This window comes from Quercus robur, chromosome 2 (genome assembly GCF_932294415.1).
Source record: "Quercus robur chromosome 2, dhQueRobu3.1, whole genome shotgun sequence".
NCBI classification, from domain to species: domain Eukaryota; kingdom Viridiplantae; phylum Streptophyta; class Magnoliopsida; order Fagales; family Fagaceae; genus Quercus; species Quercus robur.
Window position 1 is genome coordinate 41,643,716 of NC_065535.1, and position 9,646 is coordinate 41,653,361.

Sequence of the window (9,646 nt, forward strand, 5' to 3'; positions counted from 1 at the left end):
AAGCTAAAGGGTCAGTGAGTTTTGCAACTCATCTCGCGACTTGGCCAACTCATGAGATGACCCGCGAAATGCACTAATAGTTGAAATTTTAAGTGTGACTCTTATAACCTTCACCCATACTATATATAACCTTCTTACCCACAAAATTGCAAAGTGGCTATTCAAAAGAAAACCCTAGAGAGGTTTCTACAACACACCCACCATTTTAGAGAGAGCCACTCATCCTTGCATGAGAATTTCTTTGTAGTCTCTTCTCTTTTCCCTCTCCCATTGTTATACCTTGAGAGGAGATTTATACCCAAACACAACCCACACCTTTCAAAGTGTAAAGAGTGTTTTGGAGCTTGGGAAGTATTTGATATTTTCCAAAAGAAGCCAGTGAGGCTTGGCGGTGTGAGCGACCATGACCCGACTTGCCAAAATTTTCTCAAACTAGGCCTAACCCGCGCGAACGGGTGGGATCGTGTTGCTCAAAATGTCGAGTTCACTGTAAAATGTACTCCCCCCTAGATCGAGGATTTTACATGGATTCGCCACTTATTTAATTTAAATGGAAAAATAAGAAAACAATCTATATATAAAAAAAAAAAAAAAATGTTTATGTTGTATTATTATATATAACAATTTACATCTATTTTGTAACAAAAATTTACAATGCTTTTTTGGTCCTAAATACAATCTAAGAAAGTAAATTACATTGATTTATTTCCTAGTTACATTCTAAAAAAATGTAAAATTGCATATACCAGAGCCTAGTCTAGAACCCTTGATCTTGGTTCAGATGCTAATTTACAAGATGGGAAGGGATTAAGCACCCATCTCGCTTGGTAAAACTGGTCTCCTAGGTTAAGGTGGCCAATATCAAGTCATGTTAAACAAATACAAACAATATATCATATAAACATGTTAATTTGCAAGAATTGTAAACAAATATGTGTTGGGGAATTCAACATAAAGTGAAACAAAAAGTGAAATTTGTTAGATAACAATGTAAATGTAAAGAAAGCATGAAAGTAATGGCATGTTCATCCAAGAAATTAATGTAAACAAGGAATTCCTAGCCTAGACATGTTCATCTAAGCGTGTGAAGGAAAACAAAATCGTCATGTTATTTGTCATCAACATAATTGCAAAAGAAAATTTATTTTTAGGCCTACCTATCATCCAAGCAATCATAAGAAGAACAAAGAAAATCACCCGACATATTCATCCAAGTATTTAAGCAAAAACCATAATGTTAGTTAAACCTGTTCGTCTAAGCATTCAAAAAAGAGAGAAACAACTACCTAGACATGTTCATCTAAGCATGTTATGAAAAGCAAATAATAACTTCGAAGTGTTCATCCAACCATGTGAAGGAAAACAGAGAATTGTCATGCTATTTGCCATCCACACAATTGCAAAGAGAAAAACAAAACATTTAAGCATATTTGACCATCCAAGCAATTATAAAAAAAAAGTAAAGAAAAATCCCTTAGACATGTTCATCTAGAGAAATCAAAATACTTAGACATGTTCGTTTAAGCATTTTAAAAAAAGTAAAACAACTACCTAAACATGTTCATCTAAGCATTCAAGAGAAAGTTGCGCATTAGCCTAGAAGTATTAATCTAAGCATGTAAAAGGAATGTCAATGAGATATATAGGCATGTTCATCCAAGTATATCTTGAAAGAAACAAATAATGACTTGGAAGCATTTATTCAAGCATGTATAGAAACTTAAAGAACATAATTAATTACTTACCAGCATAGAGCATAAATTGAAGGGGGAAGTGATCACTTAAAGGGTTAGGGAGAAAGCAAAGAAGTACTAAACTACAACCAAAGTAAGAACAATGGTTGCACAACAGCTTTTCTTTTATGCTTTCTCACTAGCTCTCCATAGGGAATTGGGTGTCGAAAATGGAAGAGGTCTTCTCTATCTATAGGGGAAAGGATGGCTTAGCTTTAAAGCTAAGTTATTAGCTTTCTTATGAAGCTAAGGGAGGTGATAAACCTGTTTAGATAAGCTGGAACGGATTTGGTGTTGATCCCCATTTGAATTTTGAAAGATGATGCTGAACTTGTGTTATCTTCTGCACCTGTTTCGTATTTTAACTCTAACTTTGTGCTCAAAATTCCAATTGATTCAGGATTGGTATATTTTGAAAGGAAATTTAATTCTCTACAACTTTTCCAGAAATAGAGAAAACCAAATTTCAATATTTTCTAGACCAAAAATGAGATTTAAGTTGCTGCTGAAAATAGTAACGTTTTTTTAGCATTTTTTTGTTTTTTGAAATTTTTCATAAAATGTATCTTTTCTTCTATCCAAAATTTTTCAAAAGAGCAGATAAGATGCCATAAAGCAAAACTTTTTATTTATTTATTTATTATTTCTTTAAAAAAAATAAATAAAATGAAATCTAATCAAAATTCACATTTAATTAATTAATTATTGTTGGAACCAATCAAAATTAAGTGTTTAAAATAGGACATGATTGGGTCCATTGTGTAGGTGAGCCACGATCATTGAAAATTGATTGTATGATAATTTTTAATCAAGTGGTCCGATCAAAACCCATGACATACCATTGTGATCGTTAGAGCATCAAGATTTGTTTTGTATCACAAACCTGAAGATCTAACTGTTGAAATTACAATCATGCCCTTGGTGCAAAATTACTGCTTTGCCCTTAATATTGGTTAAATGCAAATTGTAAAATGGGGTGTCTACAGGCGAATGTAATCAGACGGAATTGTGGGATCCAGACAACTAGTAAAGACAATACTTCGAGAAGTCCGTTGGTAGCTGGAGCTTGGAGGGCTTAAGTACATTGGATAGATTAGGCTTGAAGGGTCTTTTTGATATTCATGTACTCCAACATATTCACTAGTGGATCGATTTCAACTTGGAGGGTCACGGAGAAGTTTTTCACCGAGTTCTTCAATTTCCTCTTCGATAACACATCACCATATTATCTTGTGTTTGCCTGTCTTCCCTTACTCTTTGTGCTTTACATTTATTGCTTATGTTCATGCACTAGAGTAATTCCGGTTTATTGTGCTTCATTTACTCTTGTTCTACACTTATATAAGTTAGAGTAAAAGCAATTAAGCCGTAAGTTTAAAATTGGGGGTCTAAACAAGTTATAGGTGTTTCACACTATTTGAGCTTTCACAATGACGATATCATGTATTATTTTTTTGAAAGTAATCAAATTTTCTTTTATATTTCTCTATTGTGTAATTATATACATTTTGTTTTGTTTCAAAAATTTATAAGAAGTAAATCTTATAATTCTTTAATATTTTTTGACCTATTAAAAGTTTTAACATCTGAATTTTTTTTTTTATGGTAACACATCTTTCTCTTATATTTTCTCTGTTATGTCGTCACACACACACACACACACACACACACACATATATATAATCTATAATTTGTAGGCTCTAAATCTTTTGATTACTTTCAATAGTTATAGCCATGGATTATTTTTTTGAATGTAATTCATCTTTTCTTATATTTCTCTATTGTTTAGTCATATATTATATATATATATATATATATATATATTTGTTTCAATAATTTCTAAGCAATGAATCATCCGATTCTTTAATATTTTTTGGTCTTTCAGAAGTTTTCATATTTGAATTTTTGAGGGTTTTTTTTTTTTTTTTTTTTTTTTTTTTTTTTTTTTTGCAGTATTTGAAACTGTTTGACAAATTTTTTGTAAGCCATTACACGTTCAAGCAATGGCTTCTTCATCAAATTGTAACACAAACTGAAGTCATACAAGAACAAATCTTGCAATGGTGTAATTTCTTAATCAATTTAAGATTTTATAAAATTATTTTAGTCTACCTCACAAATAAGTAGGTTCCCGTGCATGGCACAAGTTAGCAACTAGTTGGAATTAATTTTCATCAACCTCCCCTTCATGGGGTAGAAATCAGTTTTGGTACTTACTAATTAACTTATAATTTAGTTTACTTACTTTTCATATTTTATTGTTGCCTCCATTTCTTTCATTGAGCATTAAAAATCTTCTTAATTGAGGTTCATCCAATCGTTAATCAATTAATTCGAAACTTGACATAAGACATCAAATCACCTATAATCACATCAAGTTTAAATTAAAATACTCTTAAACACATTCCTCCCATTTTTTGTTTGATCCTAAAAGGACTAGTTTCAATGCCAAAATGACTAACCAGTAGATTATTAGATTAATTACCAATTAACTGCATCATCATCATCATTATTATTATTTGTAAGAGCCCAAAAATGCTAGGCCCACTTAGAATAGTGGAATTAGATTTTACAGGCCCAATGCAATAAATTTGTTAGAGTGTGGGCTTGCAAGGTCAACTTTAATGCTCTTTTATGATCCAAATATTAGGTTAGTGGCGTTAGGGCTTAGAGAATAATAAAAAGAAGTACGAAATATGGAAATAACACTTCCTCAGTCCACGTGAAATCTTTCCACTTATGAAGCAATTGAAAAAATGGCCTACAACGATCAACCGACCGAGAGATGAACCTATTCAAGGCTGTAGTCATCCCAGTTAGCCTCTAAACCTCTTTTGGGTTCTGAGGTGGGTGCAAATCATGGATGGCTCGAATTTGGTCGAGGTTAACCTCAATCCCTCGATGAGTGATCATGTACCCCAGAATTTCCCTGAGCTTATGCCAAAGGAACATTTAGAAGCGTTAAGATGCAATTTATGTTTTCTAAGTATTGAAAATACTTCTTCCAGATCACTTAGGTGCTCAAATAATTGTTTGCTCTTTACAATCATGTCGTCTATGTAAGCCTCAACGTTTTAGCCCAGCTGGGCTTCAAACATTCTCGTCACCATTTTCTGATAGGTAAATCCAGCATTCTTCAGGCCGAAAGGCATCACTCAATAGTGGTAATTCCTGGTAGGGGTCAAGAATACAATCTTTTCTTGGTCGGGCAATGCTAGTGGTATTTGGTGATAGCTGTGGAAGGCGTCCAAAAAAACTCAATCAAGGATAGCCAAATGTTGCGTTTACGAGCTGATCAATTTGAGGGACTGGAAAAGGGATCTTTGGGGCAGGCTTTGTTCAAATCGGTGAAATCAATACAAACCCTCCATTTTCCCGACTTCTTCTTAACAACCACAGTGTTGGCCAACCATTAGAGATAAAAAGCCTTTTTGATTGCTCCAGCTTGTTTGAGCTTATTCACCTCCTCCTTTACTACCTCTGCATGTTCTTTGGAAAAGTGCCAAGGTTGCTGCCTTTTCAGTATGATAGTTGGGTTCACATTAAGATAGTGGCATATAAATTCTAGATTTACACCTGGCGCCTCATATGCGCTCCATGCGAAAACATCTAAGTTACTCCTCAAGAAAATCAGCAATTCCTTCTTCTCAACCATGGGTAATTGGGTCCCAACTTGCAAAAATTTATCCTTGTCTAACCCAATGATGACTTTCTCCAGCTCTTCACACTACAAAATGCTTGTATCGCCCCGTCTAAGCCTTCAAGCTCTATGACCGTTGATTGCTACGAAACATTATCTAGGCTAAGAAAGCCCATTTCAGCCGACTGATGTCTGATAGTAGCAACCATACACTGCCTGGCCATTGTTTAGCTCCCTACCAGCTCCCCCACTCGTCCTTCAGTGGGGTACTTCACATTCATATGCAAGGTCAAGGAGACTGCTCCCATAGCATGAAGCCACGGTCTTGAAAAAAATTATGGTATATGGCGAATAAGCGTTGACTACAATGAATTTCACTTCGACCATTTCATTGCCTGTTTGCACTAGTAGCTTAATCATCCCCTTGGGGATCACAGTTCTTCCATCAAATCCAACCAATGGTGAGTCATATCTGTTGAGGTCGTTCTAGTTCAGCCCCTTATACAAGTCTGGGTATATGATCTCGACTCCATTTCCTTGGTCCACCAACACCCTTTTCACGTCAAACCCTCCAATCCAGAGGTTAACTACTAATGTATCATCATGGGGTTGAAAGGTCCCTACTTTATCATCATTTGAGAAGCTCAATATCAACTACTGTTCTGCCTTATTCCTTTTGGACCCTCTGACCTGCTTTTTAGGCTCTGATTGCGACGCGATAAACATAATTCTGGAGGAGGAGCATGCCTCCTTACTTGGTGTGACAAGAATGACACTAATGGTTACTAATGGTGGACGTGGAACAACCTCTCTTTGGTATCCCTGCCCGATCTGGCTCCCCATCCTAGGGGACTGATGCATGAACTGCATCAGCTTCCCTGCCTTGACCAACTGCTCTAGGTAGTCACACAGGGTTCTACAGTCCTCGGTTGTATGCCCCCGATCCTGGTATACTAGTAGTATAGACTTTGATTCCGCTTGGTGGAGTCCCCTCCCATCTTGTTCGGCCATTTGAAATAAGGCTCATTTTTTATCTTTTCAATGATCCGATATACAGGCTCTTTGAACACCAAGCTAACCACTGAGGCATTCTCCTTGGCCGATTAAGGGCATACCTATCAAGCCAAGGATCCTTCCTTTCGAGCATGAAAACCTTGGCCTTCCCCTTGCCCTGCACCTTGTCTTCTTCGACTTTCTTATGCTCGGCAATGGGATCATCAGCTAACACATATTTTGGGCAGGCTTTATACTGAGGGATTTCCTTAAGTCGTGATTCACAGGGAGCCCCACCTTGAAGATCTTGACAGCCACATCCTCGAAATATCTATCAATTTCATTAAAAGGCTCCCAGTATCTATCAAAATAAGTCTTTAATGTCTCCCCCTCCCTCATGGGCATGGACAATAAAGAATCCAAAGGCCTTGGGATCCTACTACAAGTCACAAATCTAGCCTCGAACACCTTAATCAGTTCCTCATAGGAGCCTATTGAGCCCTCATCCAATCCATTGAACCATCTCATGGCGACGGGTCCAAGGCTTGAGGGGAACACTTTGCACATGAGAGCCTCAATTCTAGAGTTAATGACCATCCTTTAGTTAAAATGGCTCACATGTTCCATTAGGTCAATCCTCCCGTTATAAATGGTGAAGGTGGGCTGGGTAAAACCGTGTGCGAGTTTGGCCCTTTTGATGCGGTGTGTAAAAGGTGACCTTGAAATTTGGCACAAGGCCCTACTCATAGCCTCGTTCCCCATGTTTCCAGGGGATGAGTTTTTATTTCTTCTCCTATGACGCCTTTCCCCACCCTTAGTGTGGGAGGACGTCGTGAAAGACTTGCTCAGGGGAGTTCTCGTTCTCTGCCTGTAACTACGGTCCTTTTTTGATCCAAAGCTTTGGCTGGATGAAGGTGTTCTATCCTCCCTGACATGCATTCTACGTCGAAGCTGTTTATATAAATGATCAATCTCTAACCTAAGGTTTTGTGTCTCTTGCTCGTGTGAAACATGACTCCCTGATCTCTAGTGATTTCGATTGATGTGGTCTGAGTAAACAAGCTCAACCCTGACGCTGGATATTTGATCCATCTCTTGGTCCCTTCTTCTCTCTAAGTTAACAATTGGTCTACTTATTGAGAACCCACAAATTCTTCTCTATCTAGCCTGGAGTTTTCCATTTCTTCCTTTTGCTGTTAAGAAATAGGCCACAGAGATCAAAGATGACCTTCCCACAGATGGCGCCAATTGTAAGAGCCTAAAAATGCTAGGCCCACTTAGAATAGTTGAATGAGATTTTGCAACCCTAGTGCAATAAATTTGTTCGAGTGCGGGCTTACAAGGTCAACTTTAATGCTCTTTTATGATCCAGATATTAGGTTAGTGGAGTTAGGGCTTAGAGAATGATAAAAAGAAGTACGAAATATGGAAATAACACTTCCTCAAGTTTGTCTGAGGAGGCAATGTTCATAAAAAGTGTTCAAATTCTTATTACAAGATGATGTTCTACAGTTTCTATTCTTTTCTCAATTTCTCATCCCTCCCTTTAAAGGGATTTCTTTCCTTTATATAGTCACTCCCATCACATCTAAGCCCTCCACCTATACAGCCAAAACATTAATTTGGATGCTTGTCCCATTAGAACTCTATTAGAGGTGGTAGAGTGTGCTATGAGCTGTGAGATTACTGTTCAGGAGTCATTCCTTCATTTAATGTGGCCAGCTGAGTTGGTACAGTGCATTGAATACGAAAGTGATGGCTACTTTACCTAGATATTTCCTCTCTTCTTCACTTGCACGTCTTTATTGTCTTCTTCGGTATCCTATCCTCTAGTGCAAGTGGCTAGTTGAAGAATTCCCGAGGAGTGCTCGCTCCTCGGATGATGGGCCTCTATGTCTTCCCTCCTCGGATTCTTATCCACGTGTTTAGCATGGACTGACGTGCGAATGAGCCTTTTTCCATCCCCAGACTGGGCCCATGGGTTCTATGTTGCGTTCGGATCCTACACTCCCACATTATTATTATTATTATTATTATTATTTGAGAAGAAGGCTGTAAACTTTATTAAGAAAATTCAGCAACATTGGCTAAAAGTATATCATTAAGATTTAATGAAACATCCTTCATCCACAACATTAAATTGGTAATATGTTGCATGTTTAGCAAGATTCTAAGCTACAGAATTATCTTGTCTTTGAATATGGGCAAAAGTAATACTAGTAAAGGCCTCTATAATGACATTTGCATCAGTAATAATATGATCAAGAAAGCGAGAGGTTCTTCGTCACTATTCAATGAATTAATCACCACTTTTGGATCACCCTCCATAATGATAGAGGAAAGACCTATTTCTTGTGCAAAACACAAAGCTCTCATAGCCACCAAGGCTTCTACTTCAGCAATAGTACCGGGAGGAAGAACACACTTGTCGGACATAGAAGCTAAAACAAGTCCTAACTTAGTTTCGAACTATCACACTGATACCTACTTCTTCATTCTCTTTAAAGGCTGCACCATCAAAATTTACTTTGATGATTGAGGTTGGGGGGGGGGGGGGGGGGGGGGGCGTGGGTGGGGTGGGGTGGGGTGAGGGGTATGCCACCTGACTGGAGTAGCAGTGAGGGTTGTATGGTTAGTCGATTTGATTGGAAGTGCCCGAACAAATTCATCAGGAGCAGACTTGGTATTTAAGATGAATTGATCAATGGGAAAGCTTTGATTGTTTGTTCCTAGGAGATTCCTATGATGCAAGATAGTTCATATATAAAAGAACAGAAAAAACTTCTAAATTCTTTCCATCCTCAATGATACGTTTCACCACTTCAACAAACCTAGAAAAGTGCATGGATCTCCGAAAGTCCCACATCGGATCCTGATCCGATATCGTCGACAAACAGGGACTCAACCACAACGCATGAGTCACATTTCTGTTATCTCAATATTAATTGACATCAATCAAAATGCACCATATCATAACAAATACTAAAAATAAAAACAAATTAAGAAATGTACGCATGATATAGTGACAAAGTGGAAACCTGATAGAATATACTTCTATAGTGAAAACAACCATGAGGGTAACCTATCCTAATAAAGTAATCCACTATATCAAGAGAAATCTTACAATCTAGTGTAAAATTGATATACCTAGACTCTACCCAAGAGATTAACTCATTGCAATAGCCTATTACAAGTCCAGTACTTCTAAACTCTTTAATATATGAACGTCTTAAAACTTAATAACAATTGAGAAACAATTCAATTAGAAGATATGACCAAA